Below are 19,339 nucleotides of genomic sequence, written 5' to 3' on the forward strand. Positions count from 1 at the left end.
AGAATGTTTGCAATTTTGAATGGTACCCCCTCTTTATTCATAGTTACTTCAGCTGACCTGAAATGGATTCACATACATGAGCACAATCTTTTTAATGAATGTACTGTGCACTTTTACTCTGAGCTTGTGTGGTCATAGTCAATGAAGTTCATGAAGATTGTATTAGTAGGGGGTATGATACTTTTGTGCCTAAAAAGGAGACATGTTTTTGCCAAGAAGTCTTGGAACTAAATGTTTGGTGTATGGTAAGGAGAAGATAGGTGCAGTGCGGGTTCAGTGTAAAGTTTATAGATTAGGCAGAAAGCATGTGTTTGCCCCCTACGAGTCTCAGGAAGTAAAGGTTGATTGGGGTTGGCTGCCCTCGGCTCTGCCAAACTATGCAGGTAGGAGACCAGGATTCTAATTTACAAGTGACATTTCTGCTATGTTGGAACACAAGGACAAGCGTGTGCTATTTAAGTCTCTGTGCATTGTGCACAGAGCCTTCTTCAAACAAGGGGCAGAGCATCTTCAGATGCAATGTTGTCCTTATGTTCCCTCTAGAGCACTGCGCTCTCAATCTACCTTGACTTTCCAAATCCCATGGATAAAGTTCTCCCATATCGGTGGTCAAGTCTTTCCGGTGACAGCAGCACGTGCATAGAATTCTCTTCCATTGCGCCTCTGTGCTAGAGAGGTTCATCTTTTCTTTCACTGTGCTCTGAAACCCTTTTTATTCTAGTTCCCCTGTTCTGTCAGTCTGACTATGCACTACGTACGGTATAGCACCCAGATGCCCCCAGGCGACCTTTGCGCTTTATATGTACTGTTAACATTACATAACAAGGGGTTTTAATAATTTCTTGGAGTATTCAAATGTTGGGAACATTGAAGGATTGTGAGTTCTTGCATTTTCAGGAAACGTGGTTATGTGAAGCACCTTTAACTGATGAGTTTACGACTCTAACAGAAAAAGCCAAGAAGGGTCCAAGGGGTCATCCTCTGGTGCCCTTTTAATTGCTGTCAAAAACAATTTGAACTTGCACTTAGAAGAGTTGAAGTCTTTTCTCGACTCTATTTTGATGGTGAAAGTTTGCTCTACTAAGGAGGGGATTTCAACTAATATGTTATTAATGAATAATGTAAACCCGCTTCTATTTTGGATATCAATATTCGGAAGGAATTAGGTAGACTTCTTCTAACTGTGTCTCATCATATCCCTCTTCAATGATAATCTGTGCAGGGGACTTTAATTGCATGTGCCCAGATAAGGGCATTGAGGATGATGAGCTTACTTCTAGGAGTCCTAGCTTTGGGATTCCATATTTTTACCCCCCTAAAGGGAGACATTTGAGGGGGCATGGGTGATCAAGGTTCATAAGGAAATGGGACCATCAGAGGTTAAATTCCAATGTAATGGGAGATTCTCTGATTCAGGAACCTTGTTTTGACCATATAAAAGTTCTATAATTGACTTTGTTTATGTACCGAATGCAATGCTGGAGAGTATTTTTTCTCTTGTGGTTGAGCGGAATTCAAATATTGATCGTGCATCACTAATGTTAAAATGTAAATAATATCTGGGAAATGTTTGGGTTCTCCCATCTGATTGTCTAAATGGGAACCTAGGTCTTTCTCTGAAACCTTGTCTGGATGGTTAGTAGTTGAATCCCCAGCATGTTTGCTGGGAAGTTGCCCTTAGTGGTACAGCATGATCCCTGTTTTGATTCCCAGGTTAAAGACTGTAAGGCAGTTGTTTTGTGAAGTTAGGAGAATCAGGAGAGATCAAACAATGTTAAATCTAAAGAATTGAGGTGAGTAAAACAAAAATACAAAATCTGCTTGAAGATGGGCAAAATTCAGATGTTTTAGAATCCAATCAAACTGTTATGAAAGTCAATTATAATGCACAAGGTATTTGACGGATCTTGAATGGTTCTGATATAGTGCAAAATTGTAGGCAAATTAATTGTATTTCAGAGCCAGTTTGGGTAGCATTTTACTGTAATCTATTTTCTAAAGATCTAATGGAAGATGGAAGCTTGTTTGAGATAATTCGGAGATACATTTTGATTTTGATAAATTTGGTGTCATTAGGAAAATTAAAAAGATTTAAGGGCCTCTCATCCTAACCGGCTCTCAAATATGATATTAAAAGCCAACATAAACATGTGAGCACTGGGCAGATATCCTTTTAAGGCTTTTTACTCAGATCACAGCACATTTAGTAGTACCTAAATCTTCTACTTCAGTGGATGGAAATATTCCAAATGCTTAGTATGTACCAGACTGGTTTTAGAAGGGGGATGGGAACATCTTTGAATGGCCTAATTCTTACTCTAATTCAAACTAAAGCTATAACAGACAGGAGGAAACTCCTTTATCTGGCGAGCCTATATATGTCAGCAGCTTTTGATAGAGTAGACAAAGGAAGATTATGGACCAAATTGAGAAAATATGGGTATCCCACATGGGCTACTAAAAATGCTCCTGTTTTATTCTAATAATGAACTCAGGGAGGTTGAATTCGAAAGTTCTACTTTCACGTGGTATTCCATTGAAGACTGGTTTAAGGCAAGGATGTGTGTAGGCCTCTACCCTTTTTAATTTATTTATTTGTCCATTTGTAAAGCGCACGTAGTCCAGAGGCATCTAGGTGCTGGAGCTTAAGAGATTGGTTAGAAGTTTTGGTGCTTCATTAATACAGTTGCAGATTGGATAATACATATATTTGTTACTTATTCAATATTCATTACTTACTTAGCAGCAAGTATACACAATAGTTGCAGTAAAAAAGGATAAATATACATGATATTAGTGCTTACATCAGAGAGTCCTAATAGACATAGCCTATGATACTGATGGGCTAAGAGTCTTTTGTTGGGAATCTAGGCTGAATAGTCAGGTGTTTAGACTTTTTCTGAAGGACCATGGGATGTATCGTTTCTCAATTGCACGGGGAGGGTGTTCCACAGTTTAGCTGCTATTACAGGGAAGCTCGAGCCGCCTGCTTTCTGCCTTCTGTATCTTGGGGTAACGATGAGATTGGCGTATGAAGATCATGTAGGTCTATTAGATTGGGTTTTTCTGGTCTGGTTGCTGAGGTAAACTGGTGCATTATTAGTGAGACATTTGTGTATGAGAGAAAGGATTTTGAATTTGATCCTGTCTTGGACTGGAAGCCAATGGATGTTTCGTCTAGTTGACGAAATGTGTTCATTCTTGGAACATTCAGAGCAGCTCTAATGGCATTGTTTTGTACTATTAGAAGTTTTTTTTTTTTTATGTTTCTGATGCTGTATCCAGCAAGAAGCAAATTACAATAATCTATCCTGGAGAAGATTAAGGCTCTGGCAAGAGTGATGGTATTGTCTGTTGAGAGGAAGGGCCTACTAGCTCTTATTAGTTTAGATGTATAGGTTACAGATGAGACTATGGCATTAACCTGTCTATTTAAGGTGAGGGAAGAGTCGATGTAGACCCCAAGAGTTTTTATTTCGTTAGCAACAGTGATAGTGTTGCCATTGATGTTGAATGATTTGTATTTTTGTGGGAGATTGCTTAACTTAGATTTGTTTCCGATTAGAATTAGCTTAGTCTTGTCGTCATTGAGACATAATTAATTTTGAGCCATCCAAACCTGGATTGCGAGGTACATTTTTAAGATTTGTTGTGTCTATATCATAGCAACCTGTGATCGGTATAAGTATTTGAGTATCATCTCCATAGTTTGTATATGTGATGCCCATTTTGTCAAGTTTGTCATATAGGAGCTTAGTAAATGCATTATACAAGGTAGGTGACACACAGGAGCCTTGCAGTACGCTGCATGTCACCAGGAAAGGGGGAGGCACTAATGTGTCAGAGAAGACCCTCATGGTCCGGTTAGAGAGAAAGGATTCGATCCATTTAATGGCTTCAGGGGAAAAGTGGACAGCTGTTTCTAGATGTTGGAACAGGATTTTGAGATTGACCAAATCAAAGGCTGCATAAAGATCTAATAGGAGGAGCATGTACAGGTCCCCTTTATCCTTGAATTGGTCCTCTTTGTACTTTTAAGTCTAGGCGAGCCGTTTCTGTTCCGTGACCAGGTCTGAAGCCCGATTGTCTCAGACCTAAGAGATTATTAAGTTCCAGGAATTTTTGTTTGGATCTGTAGATAGGCTGCACAGTCAAGAATTATTATTAAGAATGGTACTGTGGTGATGGGTCAAAATTTTGGGGGAATGCTGGGGTCCACGGTAGGTTTTTTTAACAATGGTTGTACCCAGGCTTCTTTTAAGTCATTGGGTACTTTATTGGTGGACAATGAACTAATGATGAGGCTGGTTATGAGGGGTGCTAGTTTGTTGGTGCATTCTTTTACCAGGGTTGCAGGACACATGTCACCCTTGCATCTCAAAGGTTTTAGACCTTTAATAATATTGATAGTTTCAAGGGTGGACACAGGCATGAAGGTACATTTACTAGCCTTGTGTGGTTCTGTAGCAGGAGTTTCTTTTTTATTCAATTTTATTTTGTAATAGAAAAGTTTTGTCTGCTAAGGCATTTTGTACATAAGAGCACCATTGTACATCTTTGATTGAATGGTCTGGTGTCGGGGCTGATGATTCCAGTTCGCGGAGAATGGCAAATCATTCTCTGGAATTTGATTGGACATTCTGGATTCTTTGGTTGTAAACTTCGCTTTTGCTTTAATGATTGCTGCCTTATAATTATTGGCTAATGTCTGGAAGAGGGCTTTGTTCTCAGGAGTTGGTAGCTTTTACCAGTTACTTTCGGTGGCCCTTTTAGTCGCATGGACGGTTTGGAAGTCAGGAGCGAAACATGGGTTGATATGTGCTATGGGTTTGGCTTTTTTAGCTTTGAAAGGGACTACTTTTTCAATGGCCGCAAGCATGACTTTATTATATTGACTGACCAGTGATGACAGGTCGTCATCAGGGTATGTTGTATCCAATACGGGTGTTAGGAGTGGTAGCATGTTATCACGATTAATATTTTTAAAGCTTCTGGATGGTGCTGTTGATGCAGGTGGGGTATGTTTCGAGGTTTTAGTAGTTAAGGTAGTGGAGAAAATTATAGTGTTGTGGTCTGACCAAGGAGCAGGGGTGTTAGAAAGGATGTCGGTGACCCAGTTGGTGTCGGCAATCCAGTAAAGTTTCGTGGGTTGGGGAACAGATTCTATCTGTAAACCCTTGGGCTTTCATAGAATTGGCCAGGAGGCCTGCATGAGTGTCACCAAGGTCTTTCAAGCCAAGGTTAAAATCACCTAGGATGATAGCTTTAGAGTGAGGTTTCATGTTATGGGCCAGAAGAAAGGTGATGTCGTCTTCAAAAGTAGAGGTAGGACCTGGGGGTCTGTAGACGATATGGAGGGTGAGGATACAAGTATGTGTGAGAGAGATTTTTAATGTGATGACTTCAACAGAGGTGAGGGGAAGTTCAACTGAAATTCTTATATCCATAGCGTTTTTGGCTAGTACAGCTACTCCACCTCCTTTGGCTATTGTTCTATCCTTCCTGTTAATAGAGTAACCCTCTGGGATGGCTAAGGATAGGTAAGGGGCTGAGGCTGTGTGGTGCCAAGTTTCTGTGACTGCTATAAAATCTAAGCCATTAGTTTTGATGACGTCTGCAATGTCCAGGGAATGGGCAGTGATTGATATGGCATTAATGAGGGCACCTTTCAGGTGTAGGGCCTCATTGAAGTTAGCTAAATTGTTGGTACGTGGAGTGAGATCTATATTGTCGCATGTCTCAGGTTTCTGAGTGTTGTAGTTGGTAGGTGGGTGTGCTGTGATGTGCCGTTGGGTGTGGCGTTGGTTAGTTCGCGAAGACAGTCTAAGTCTTCTTGTGAGTCCATCAGTAGGATGTGTAGAGGGTGGTGATATAATGACTGGTGTGTCATGTATCAAGGGTTTCTGTAGGGTGTGGTCAGTGGACGAGTGGGCAGGCGGTCAGGAAGCCATGGTGGCATGGAGTGTTCTGGTTAGACTGTGAAGATAGTTGGTATCTCCTTGTGGGTCCGTCAGGCTGACATGTGGCCGGAGAGCAGGCTATGGTAGTAGGACATAGGGTATCCTTGTCCTGAGTAGGTGAGGTGTTATTAGGTAGGAGTGCTAGTGGAGGGAAGGGAGGGGTTTTGTAGAGGAAGGGGGTGGAGCATGGGAGAGGGTGATGTTGAGCACACCGTAGGCGGGCTAGGCACTTTCCAACCTGGATATATGATCCTTCTGTGCAAGTCAGGCCCTTTAAGATAGTAATATCCATGAGGGATTCTAGTGTGTAGAGGTTCTAAAGTGCAAAATGTCATCTCAATCACTAGAGCATTTAGGATAGGAGCGCAGATTTAGAATAAAGTAACCAGGTCTAACAAGTAAGTGGCAAGTGGTAGCAGGGCAGTTGGCGAGTAGGGGAAGCGGCGCGACATGCAGTATTACAAATTGAGCAAACGTTTATGACAACTGTAGCATCAGCACCAGTACGGATTCTGACATGACTGTCAGAGCAGTAGCAAGAGCTCGATTCTGAAGTTTAAGAAGATGCAGCAGCACTAGTTGCAGCAGTAACGTTGGCTTAGTTACAAATATGCACATTTATGCATTCATTTAAATGAATCAGATGTGCCTCTTGCAATTTTCAAAATATATCCTGTTTTCCTCTGAGAGTAGGGGAGTTGGAAATAGGTTGGCTTGCATATGCTAATGATTTTATTGTACTGGATGTTACCCCTTTTGGGTTGCAAATACATTTGATCAACTTTGAGGGGTTTGCCGCAGACAATAATTAGTTGATCAATCCGGTAAAATCCCAAAAAGAAAAAATGTGAATGGCATATTAATAGTAATAAGGTAGTGGACAATCTAATAAACCTGGGATACATATTTAGAGTATGAGGGTATGTAAATATTTCTGATGGTGTTAATCATTTTTTAGCCCACAACCATATGTTATCAAGGCACCTTCACAGGCCTTTAGATGATGGATTCTATGTTTTAGATTAAATTGCCTTCATACCTTAGAGGTAGTCGGTCCGCAAATAGGTTTGCCAGCCACCAGTAGGTTCTGTAGGCTCTGTACATCGGAGAAGGTTGAGTCTTTAAATAATCTTATTGTGAAGAGTGAAGCTATCCTACCCAGACATTTATTATTTTTTAGTTGTTTTCATCATTCACCCTCAGCAGTATTTTCAGAGAACTTATGTAGACGTTGAATGTGCACATCCTATTTATCGCTATATATTGCCTTTAAAGCATTTTTAAGGGAAATGATGGATCTATTGAGGCAATATGACTCGAGGGGGGGCATTACTGTTCAGGTTATGCCCCCAGGGCCATAGTTAGAAGCCTGAGCGAAGCAAGGGCTTTAACAGAGCCATTGGGGAATTACCCAACCGGTAATGGCCACCCTCCAAGCTTCATGTTGCCATTAGTACCCCGGCATGTGTACTGGGGTACTAACTGCAATTTTTCTCGAGTTGAGAAATGGCGCTGCAACTGGTTCTTCATGACTCGAGAAACAAAAAGCAAATAAATGGCCGCCGGGGATCGGGGAGGAGGGACTACACACAGTCCTTTCTCCCTTTCCATGACAGCCATTAAAACAAATGCAAAGAAAAGTAAACAAAATAAGAATGGGCGCCATGCATGGAAAGGGAGAAGGGACTACATGTAGTCCCTTCGTCCTTTCCATGGCGGCCAGTCATGGAAAGCACTCCGGATGCCGCAGAGATTCAGAGACTTCTCGGGCAGGTAAGGCCCGGGCGAGGGCCAATGAGCTTGCATTTTACAAGCTCATTGACCCTCGCTGGGTACTAACAGGTGATATTTCTGCAAAAATTACACTTTTATTAAGTCTGGAAGTTTGATCTATACTTTACAAATGTTGTGGTGATTTTACTTTTAAGGTTTTGATGAACTTACCCTTCTGTTTCATTTTAGTGGATGTTTTTAATATGTATTTGTATTTGAAACGATTTTGGTTTTATGTGAAGTTTTAATATCATGTGTAATGCATTTTTGAAAGGTTTTAATGTAAAACCATAACACAATAAATACATAAATAACGTTATAAATCCCTATTGCATCTCTACATTCTTTTTTATGTGGGATTCTTACAGCCATGTAAATGGAGGTTTAACAAACAGAGAAGTCTTCTTGTTTTAATTAAAACATTTTCTATACTTAAATGAGCTAATAGATACGCCTGAATACTGATATAAATTTAGCCCCACAGATGAGCTTATACTTATGAAAACATGTTTTTATAAAACCAGTAAATCAAGCTTCAGCGAACATTCTTCTCATTGAAGGTAAATATACTGCATCACAGTTTGAATGTACATTAGTCAGTGAAGTATCGAAAGTCACATTCAAATTAAATGCAGTACATTCGTTCTAATAAACAAACATACATAAAACACTCATTGAGAAAATACATCAAACACCAAATTCTATCGTTTTGTCTAAGTTCTTAAAGGCAATTTTCACAAAGGCTAATTTGAAGCACAATGTGCAGTTTCATACTACTGTGCCAAATGCGCAACCTTGTGCCTGAAAAGATTTGCACAGTGTGAAGCAATAATAACTGGCCTCCAATGCACTGAATTAAATACTTACATAATGTATTGGTCTGATTTTATTTCGTCTTTCCAAGGTTGAAAACAACAGAGATAGCATTGACCCACACATGACTGAAGGAAATCTGCAGTCTTTAGCCTCACTGGCCCCTGACCTCTCTTTCGCAGTTCAAAAGAAAACAAACATATTTGTTAGGCCTATCTCTGGTTGATCACATCCTTTATTTTGTACATTGTTCAGAGGCAATATCAGCTTGCATTCTCCGAGCACAAGTGCAGAGGATTTTCATTTCATTCAGAAAGACCTCACTATCTAGCTCAAATTGCAATCAAAATGCCCCAGAAAACCCTCTGAAACAAACAGCCCCCAGCCCTTCTCTTGTTTGTAGTCATTTTGTATAGTTACTTTCTCCTCCATACACTTTCTATAGGCACAAGCTCATCCAATCAGATTTTCTTTGTTACCCACCCCACAGCGTCACTCACAGGTAACGTCCTCTGATGGATTCTTTGAGCATCATAGCCCTTTTGTCCCGGGTCCTTCTGGTCTTGCGTAGAGGTAGCACAAGCTACTGCCACCACCTACGGTCTTGGCACATGCACCTCAATAGTACACAGACAACTGCAACCCACTAGGGAAAGTGGGTAAGGGTTCACTCGACTTGATGGACACAGGAGTTGGAATAACCAGAAAGAGGGCCAGCGAGAGGTTTTGGATGGCTAACAGGGTGTGAGGGAAAATGTTCTTCGGCTCCTCTGTGCCTCCAAGATGGTTGAACACTATACTTGCACACACTCGTGCACACACTCATTCACACTTGTGTACATTGTCACACATGCACGGATTTCCATTAACTTGACATATTCTTTGCATTACACCATGCAAACATACACTGTGCATTGAACAATTTGCATTATCCCCTGCAACGTGGTGTACCAATCACAGAACTTGTAATTATCTCATACAAGGTACACTGTGTTCCAAGAACTGGACTTTGCATTTCCTCATGCAAAGATACATTGTGTGTGGGCTCTGAACTTTGCATTACCTCATGCAAAGGTACATTGTGTGCTTCGAAACCATTTATTAATTATTCAAGGAACACTATTGTAACTCAGTATTGCAATTAACAAGAAAGAAAGCTACTTCATGCAGCAATTGCACTCAGCATTGTGCTGAAGAACTACGTGTGTATTTAACTAGGGAAACAAAAGATGAGGTCAGCACGACCTTGACAATGAGAGCGGAGCTCTTGGGTAAGTTGGTTAGTGTGGCGATCTTCCCTTTAGCTGAGAAGCATGTTAATACGGTCCGGAGTTAGTGTCAAGCAACATCGGTAATACGGAGCAGTTCAATGTCGAAGTGAACGCATTAGCCATGTTATTCTCAAGGAAACAATAATGGCCAGAAACGTAGAAACGTGCACTTATCTGAATGCGAAATAGGGCTTGAGTTGTTACAGGGCTGGGCTCCACTAAGGCTTGCCTGCTTGAGCTTCCTGAAAACATGTCCGACTTGTTGGAGGTTCAGTAGTCCGAGCGGTGTCTTGCGGCATCCACACCTGCATGCGCACTGGCTTGGCAGTGTCCTGAGCCCATCTGAGAGCTTGTGCTGCCACAGGCCTGCTGGGAACTGTAGGATATTGCTGGTTTTACTGGTTGTGAACCTTTATGGTCATTCTGCTGTCATGTCTGCAATAAAAGTTAATATGTCTCCTGCCATAATACACTTGTGGTGTAGTTACAATGCTGGCCACATGTTTATTCCTGACATTACCCCCCGTCCCACTGGCAGGTACTGGTTTGACTGGGTGATTACGGGGAAATAGGCAGATGAGTTGAGTAGCATGTATGTTGGTTGCAGGCTCCCAGGAACTGTCTTCTGGTCCAAACCCCACCCAGTCTATTAGGTACCACAAGAAACCCTGATGCATGCGTGATTTCAGTATGGATTTGACTTCGTACTCCTGGAAGCCTTTCACTAGCACAGGTGGGGGTCTAACTAGGCGGGCTGAAGCTGGATCTGTCTTAAGTAATGCCATGTGGAACACGGCATGCACCCGTTCATGTGAGGCTAGTGTCAGGCAGACAGCAACTGGGTTAAATAGGAACGGCCCGCTATAGCATGGTTGGAACTTACATGATCCAGTCAAATGAATATTGTGTGTTGCTAACCACACCTTGTCTCCCACTTGGGACTTGGTTGTCTCTTCTTGCCCTCATAGTGATTGTAAGTGTCTTTAGCTGCTGCCAAGTTAGTGCGAATTCAATGCCACACTTCTTCTAGCTGTTCTTTTCAGGCTCAATCATCAGGTACATTGGAATCAACTGGACAGGAGACAAGTTGTATACGGGGGTTGTACCCCTTGGTGCTGAAGAACAGAGTATGCTTGGTTGAGGAATGCACAGTGTTGTTATAGTTCTGCTAGCCATATGGTGTCCTGCGGCTGGAGGATTCATTTCCATGTGTCATTCATTGTAAATATTGTTCCACTGTCTGATTTACACGTTCTGTCTGGCTGTCTCTTTCTGGAAGGTAGCTGCTAGATAACTGCATGTTAATGCCTACATGCTTACAGAAGGCCTGCCAGAAACTAAAGGTAAATTGCGAGCCTCTGTCTGAGATGATGTGTGTGGCACCCTGTGAAGATGGGCTATCTGTTGAAATGGTCTGCCATGGTGTTGGTGAAGTGGGTAGGGGCTGCAGTTGACTCGCAGGTTTCTGGTGATCAGATTTGTTGCACAGGCAGGTCTCACAGGTCAAGACATGTTGGCGTATATCTCTTGTCATCTGTGGCCACCAGAAATGCCTTTTGATCAGTTCTTGTGTCTTTGCGATAACGGAATGGCCTGCAAATGGGGAGTCGCGACACCATTTAATTGCTTGTTCCAGAATGTATTTGCTTGGAAGATACCAAGTAGATCTGTGGAAGGGTGATCACTGTTCACTGTTTGCTGTTTGTGTGGATTGGCCCATTGACCTAGTTGTTGAGTTTCTGTTCATCTCACGGTGTTGCTGTCGAGGCACCAGAATATTGTGACGATATTTCTGCTTTCTTGTTTTCAAGTCCTAGGTGGTATGTCACTATAAGGTCAAGGTCAGAGAAATAACATAGGCCAGCATAATTGCATGGGACTCAAGGCTCCTGTGGATTTTAGTACTTGTAGATTTCTATGATCCGTTAACACAGTGATGGTATGTTGGTCCTCCATTAGGTAATGGCGCAATTCTCCAAAGGCTCCTTTTATGGCCAACAGTTCATGGTCAGATATTACTGAATTCTGTTCCGCCAGGAGGAGTGTGGGTAAGATCGCTCCGATGGCGTAACTTGAGGCATCCAATTCTACCACAAACTGTTGTTACGGATCTGGGTGGAGCAGTACTGATGCTGATGTAAAACATTGTTTGAGGGCTTGGAAACTGGCTTCAGCTGCATCGCCCCACTGAAACGGGATCCCTTTTCTTAAGAGCCTTTTAATAGATTGTCCTTTTTTGAGAAACCATTATAAAGCGCCTATAGAAATTGGCAAAGCCCATTACAGTTTGTATGTCTTTAACCTAAGGCTAGAGATGGACAATCGATAATAGCTTGCACCTTTTTCTTGTTCATTGTCACACCGTCCCATGACAAAAAGGAAACCTAAGAACTCAACACTGGTATGGTAGAATTCGCATTTTTCTAATTTTGCGTGGAGCTCGCGTTCTAGTGGCAGCTGTAATACCACTTTAACATGCATCTGGTGTTCTTCTGGACTCTATGAATAAATGAGTATGTCATCTATATATACGACAGCGAATACATCCAGCTGTCCTCACATGACTTCATCCAGGAAGTGTTGCAAGGCTGCAGGCGCGTTACAGAGACCAAATGACATGAACAGGTATTCGAACACATTGAATTTGGTCCTGAAGGCGGTCTTTGTAATGCCTACCTGATGCCCTGCAGAAGCGCCTGGAGCTTCAACGGATGCAACATGTTCCCCTTTCACACCTCTGGGCTGGGATGAGGCAGGTGTGAGTTCTACACCTCCCTTCCAAATAATCGGACAGTGTGGTATAGACAAACCCTACCGCCTTTGATGGAAGGTGGTATGAATGCTAGTGGATATGGCCCCAATGTAGACCCCTACAACAAATAAAAGGAATAATTACTACTTTGTTGACTAGTGCTTCCCCACCTAACATCCCACTCTACTGGGTAAGGGAGAGGAATGGACTCACCATGATGGGTTTTTCAGGGACTTGAACCAATATCAGTTACTTCACTGAGTACTGCTGTCCGGACCTGCTATGACATGCGTGGTGCTGGGGAATAAGTGCTTGATGCCTGTTGTTGCAATGCAATGTCTTATTAATACCTTTGAACATCCCCTTGTTACTGTTATGGAACAATGTCTTTGCACATTTTTTGGTACTGTCTTGAGCACTCTTTTGGTATTATTTTTGAGCGTTCAGTCCCCAGTCCTGCACTGCTTATAACGTTATATTTCTTCCTTTGCAGGATGTTGGCTTTTCAGGATGGCGAGTCGGACGGTGAGAGAGCCCACCGAGGACTTGCAAGCAGGTAAGTAAAGAGAGTGAGGCACGAGCTGTACCTTGATAAGGAGTGTCCATGCTGTTTTTCCTTTGTTCTTTTCCCAGTTTCTTCTTTGCCCAACGTGTGTATTCTGCTTATCCTATTCTTCTTCTGTACCTGTTTCACTGTGCTGTTCTCTGGCGTTTTATGCCGGCTGTTTCTTCTTCTTCTTTTTTACCTTCAGGAGCGTGATACCCGCAAGTGTCTCTACTCTTCCCAAATATGGGGCTGATGGCAAAATGGCTCACAAGTACAGGCCGGGTTGCAGAGTAGGCATTCAGATGCTTATTATGGAGCATACAAAACGTGAAGCAGGGAGTGAGCCTCGGGCTGTGCTTTTTTTTTAGCCCCGGGCCACTCCTTGATAGCATAGTCTGTGGATCTACATCAGATCTGTGGAGCACACTGTGGCCATGTTGGATCCCATGTGAGCCATTCCTAAAGCGGCCATCTTGGAAAAGGCATCCAATCTCCAGTGGTGCCTGCGCCAGTTATGCACCAAAGCAGTCCAGCCCCCCCCCCACATTGCTCTATGTCCTAACTGATACATGTGTGTGTGTGCCCTGGTCTTGCATCCCAGGGTCATGACAGCCTTCCAGTTGTCTCCTTCATGCGCCCGTATCAGGTTGTAGGCCCCACGCAGGTCTAATTTTGTGTAGATAGATGACCTACGTAATTGTTCCAGAAGAAACAGAATCAATGGTAATGGATCGCATTTTTTTTATTGTAATCCAGTTCACAGCCTGGTAATTAATGTACGTTCTTAAGTCACTGGTGTTCTTTGGCACGTAAAACAGGTGGCACGAGACAGGTGAGGTGGAATGTCATATAAATCCATTCTTGAGATTGGTGTCTACATACTTCTTGAGATGAGCATTCTCAGCCTCTTTTAACACGCGGATGAGGCTACAGGGTAGTGCAGTGCCTGGTTCCAGGTCTATTCTACACTCAATTGAGCCATGTGGTGGGAGTGTTTCTGCTGCTGTCTTGCTGAACCGGTCCAGATACTCCGTGTTCTCGGTAGGTAAATCCCTTGTCACATTTCCGATAATGTGTCTTGAAGCCTACAGGCTAGACACACACAATGTCCCTTCTGGCTGTGAGCAATGCGTCAAACAATGATTGGAGGAAAAACCCTATAGAACCCCAGGTCCAGTTTTCTGCGGGGTTGTGCGGACCTAAACAGGATAAACCCAACATCAGGCCATATTGCGGAGCTGCAATGAGATCAAAACGTAATGTTTCCTTGTGACTCTGGCTGCCTTCCAATCTGACATCTTCGGTCTGTTGAGTGATGGACCCCGATACTAATGGAGAGCCATCCACGGATTTTACTTCCTCTTCCCGTTCTTTCCTTACGAATGGTATGAGCAATCGGTGTGCATAGGTTTCATTGATGAAATTGGCGGTTACACCGGAGTCCGGCATTAATGACACTGGCACCTTTCTATTTGCCACAGTAAGAAGCCGGATAGAGTAACATGTGGTATATTTGGCTGTTGTGTATTTGACAAGTATTTCAGGGTGTTCTCTGAAGGTGAGCATGACCGGGCCACCTTGGTTACTGGCGGGCACTGACGTTTCCCAGATTCTCACATTTTGGTTTTTGGCTTGGTGGTGCGGTCCCGAACAAAGTGCTCAGCCTTCACAAACTGGATGTTTTGGGCACACCAGGAAGTCATCCTGGCAATCCAGAAAGTGCCTTAGAGCTTGTATTCTGTTGTCAACATAGGCCACTAAATCGGTGGAGGAATGATACAGACTCTACAAGTGAAAATGCAGGAGACAAAGAACTGAAACCAAAGTGTAGGCATTCTTAGACCCCTTTGTGAATTGCTATTTGGGAGCATTATAACAACTTTACTGACATCCTCTACTAAGTAACACAGAGTCGTCACCTGGAAGCCCCTGCTCTCTGTAAATCTGCTGTACAGCAAAGCAGTTACTGCCTTGTTTGGCCAAAAGATATAAGATGACAGGAGTACTGTGATATGGGTAAGAAATGTAAGGGAGTTATATTACACAAACATGCAGACTTTAGTAATATGGACACGATGATATGTAAATATATAAAAGAATAAAGGACATGCTTTAATGCTACCAACCTAAATAAATGTGTTAATGGTCGCTTTTCAATGCTGGGAAGGCTAATTGTTTAAATAATGCATTTTCATAAATATTGAGTGAAAATTGCATTTTCATCAAATTAAGATGAATTCTCAAATCCCAGTCAGGACCGGGCTCACAGACTTCTGGAGGAGGGTTGCCAGGTTCTCTTTAATCAGAGGGTACCACTATGAATTGAGAGTGGCCTTGAAAACGGACAATACCCACCTCTCCTTGAAAGATCTATTATGTTTATTGGACAGTGACCTCTTGTCAATTGGGCTACAGGGGGCATCATCAGCTCAGGATGGGCATTTATCTTTGTGGCAACAGAAAACCGATGTTCACTGGTACCAGCCCTGACTTATAAGAACAGCAGTGCTAGAAGGGATAGAGAAACTGGAGAGCATCAAAACAGCCACGCCATTTTCAGAACTGGGCACCAACGTGGTTAGGAAATGAACAAACTTTGAAATCAACAGCAACAGTTCACATGGGAACCAGCCTCCAAACTATCCACTGGCATAATGATGCCTGGTGAATGCAATACAACGGTGTATCGCAACTTCTAAATGCTAAATATCGGGAATAAGGACAACCGTATCCAATATATGCACCCAGCCAACCGACACCAGTCAAGGCCTATCAACTACGAACCCAGCAAGTGTTCGCCATGTGTCAAATTAAGCTCTCATGTTGACTCGATGGCTCCTAAAAATGCTAAATTGACTTAACCATCTGCTTGCCTTGATAAAGTCTGGACGGGCGAAAGTGTTGGCCTCGCAGTTGGCACTGCTTTTTGTTTGCCGACAATAGGAGTCAATTTGCTAACAATGTCACAACATACCATGTACTTCTAATAAGAAGGCATTTCCTTGTGTTTGCCACCAATAAGAGTGAATCGCTAACTATGTCACTACACACTGTGTGCCTCTATTAAGAAAATGTATCAAGTCACCTACTAAAACTCTCACTCAGTAAGAAACCAAAGTGGTTCTTTGTGTGATTTGTAACTACTTTGTCCAGTTTAATAAACTAGACACAAACATGTCGAATCTCTCAATACTCTTGCTTAGAGCACCTGCCAGGTGGTGACATTCTGCAGACTCCACTTTGAATTGAGAGGGGCCTTGAGAACGGACAATACCCACTTCTCTACTCCTTGAAATATCGATTACGTTAATCTGACAGTGACCTCTTTTCAATTGGACAGTTCTCTGGAAATTGGTAGCCTATAACTTGCCCAACATGTTCATCAGCTCTGGATGGGCATTTATCTTGGTGGCAACCCAAAACTGATCTTCACCGGTACCAGCCATCACTTACAAGAACAACAGGGCTAGAAGGGATAGAGAAACTGGAACACCCAATCAACACAGGGACCTGCATCTTGACTAACTGGATGTCTGTTTGTACAGGCTTAATTTCCAAAGAGCAAATGTGTTGAACATGCTAATCTGTAAGTCATAAAGGCAATGTGCACAGGAGAAAACTGATAAAACAACTACCTGTGACCCTTATGGTGACCTGATGTCTGATTGGAGGGTTGCAGAATGGAAATAAGGGGCTTAGCTTTCTCCACTTCCTCGTCATCTGCCAAATGTACTGTTGACAGGAAAGAGGCTGGCTTCCTTTTTTCCTGTCAGGCAACGTTTGTTAACTACATTGTATGACCAACTCCTGGCTCCTTTCGAGAGTCTTGGGGCAATCTTTATTGAGACACTTTGGGCCTCATTACATGGAAGGCGGTAACCATGGCGCTATTAGCCGCCGGTATGGTGAATGGCGGAATTACCGCCCTATTCCAAGGTGTGTGGGGGCGCTAATTCCCCATTCACCATGGCACTTCCCCATTCCCATTTTTGCCCCAATAGGGCTCAATGGGAATGGGGAAGGCGGTAATTATGGTACCGCAAATTGCGGTACCATAATTACCTCCAAGGTCCCTTTGCGGGTCCCATCCTTAATGGCTGGTAAAACCAGCCGTTAAGGTAGGGACCCACAAAGGGACCTCGTAGTAAGGCGGTAAGGGTTTACCGGCACTGTTACCCTTACCGGTACCAGTAAACCCTTACCGCCATCCATTTGTTTTTTAAATTATGAATGCACATACATCCTTTATTTACAGCCACCGCAGCATTTAATTATTTCATTAACAAACGCTGCCCAGGTTGATGTATTAGTGAAGCTGCTTGCATGACAAAGCAAAGAATCCCCCAAACTGTACAGTGGGTAGATAATTCTGCATATTGATGGCTTCTCCTTACCCCAGAAGCTCTCTGTCTCTAGAGCTCTGGTTCTCTCTAGGCTGGACTATTGCAACAGCCTCTTTCTAAATCTGCAACTACTCTGTGCACGTTGCAACTCATCGGGAAGAGGACTGTGAGACTTGTCCTTGGCCTCAAGCCAAGGGATCATATCTCTCCAGCCCTGAAATCTCTTCATTGGCTCCCAGTGGTAGCAAGGATTAAGTACAAGACCCTTTGCATTGTCGACAAGCCTTCTAGGTCCAGGGTCTGTAATACCTGCAACTCACCCTTCGGAAATACCTTCCTACTCGAGCTCTTCCCTCCTCCACCTCCAACTCCCTCAAGGTCAGTCACTTCTCCAAGCAATGAGTTGGGGGTAGATCTCTTTCTTCGGCCGGGGCCTCCCTCTGGAACAGCCTCCCTGCCTCTCTGAAACTTGAGAAGAACCATCTTCGGTTCTAGAAGCACCTCAAGATCTTCCTCTCTGCTTCTGCTTTTGCTCTTCCTCTCCCCTGCTGATCTCTGTCTGCTTCGGCACCGGGCACCTGGCTACCTTCTGATTTTCGGCCCATATACCTGCCCACCCAGCTGTATTCTTGCTCTGCATCCTGGCAACCCTTGCACTTGGGTCTGTATCTGCAAACCTACAGTCCCCTTACTGCACCTATTTGACACCCATTCTATGTGCCTTATTCTTGCACTTGCCACCTGCTGGCTGCACTACATGTTGTTTTGATCACGTGTTCAGCACTTTCATCTCCTTCCCTGCCTCTTGCACTTTCCCTCTTCCTTCTTCCCTGCACTTGCATGAGCTCAATGTCACTGGGCCTAGTAAGAGCGTTGTTTTTGTCCTCCCTTGTACCCCTGCCTTATCTTGTTGCACCCGGAAACACTTGTGTATGGGCGCAATATAAATAATATATCATATCATATCATGTGGCACACTGGGCTGGCACCCATCATGACATTTCTCCATAATGTACAGGTCATTAGTGTATATGTGTTTGCACTGCTTTTGGTGCTGAGATTGCTTTTGTCTAATAGGTCCAAGGTGTTTAAGGATAGAAAAGCAGGAGACTGCTGGCCGATATCCATGCGGAACCTCCCCAATTCTAGTCTCAATGATGATAATATCTTAATTGTGTCAAGGGAAGTATAACAGTACTATATCATGCACATGTCTTCTTATCATTGATACAGTACATAACCCAGCCTTTAATCTCTACTAACAGACCCAGGGGAGGCCCCTTAACACATCCCGAGAAACTACTACGTGTGGCTCTAGACAACTCCCTAGGATGTGAGAATGAACCAAACCAATCCACAAACACTCTTGCAAATGATGGACCACAGGCAAACTTGTCTCTAGGAACAGTGTTTCAAGATGGGTGTACCTGATGTGACCTGCAGAGTGTGGATTTACATTTTGGGACCACTGAATACATGGGACACCTGCAGTGCATGTTAGGTATTTTACAAGCAAGCTTTCCACTGCAAATCCTAGCAAATGCTGAACCCATGATGTGTACCATTGACCGGAATACAGCACAAGATGGCATGGCCATTTGCTGTAACACTGGGTGGGGGGCAGGTTATTGCCCAGTGCAAAAAAAGATTGTGATTTATTTATTTGTATGAACAATGCTCAGCACCCAGCACCTCAGGTCTCTTGCCAGCATGGATGACCATTCTAGTGTGCGGATTATAATATAATACCCAACACTGATATGCACCTCATTGGCTTATTTAGCTCACATCAGCCCTTAATCCTAAAGGACAACTATTTTTGTTTTCCTAAAGTGCAGCCTCTATTTATACTATCTGTGTAAGCCTGGAAAAGTGCCCTC

The sequence above is a fragment of the Ambystoma mexicanum genome, chromosome 2q (genome assembly GCF_040938575.1).
Source record: "Ambystoma mexicanum isolate Mex_15411 chromosome 2q, UKY_AmexF1_1, whole genome shotgun sequence".
NCBI classification, from domain to species: Eukaryota; Metazoa; Chordata; class Amphibia; order Caudata; family Ambystomatidae; genus Ambystoma; species Ambystoma mexicanum.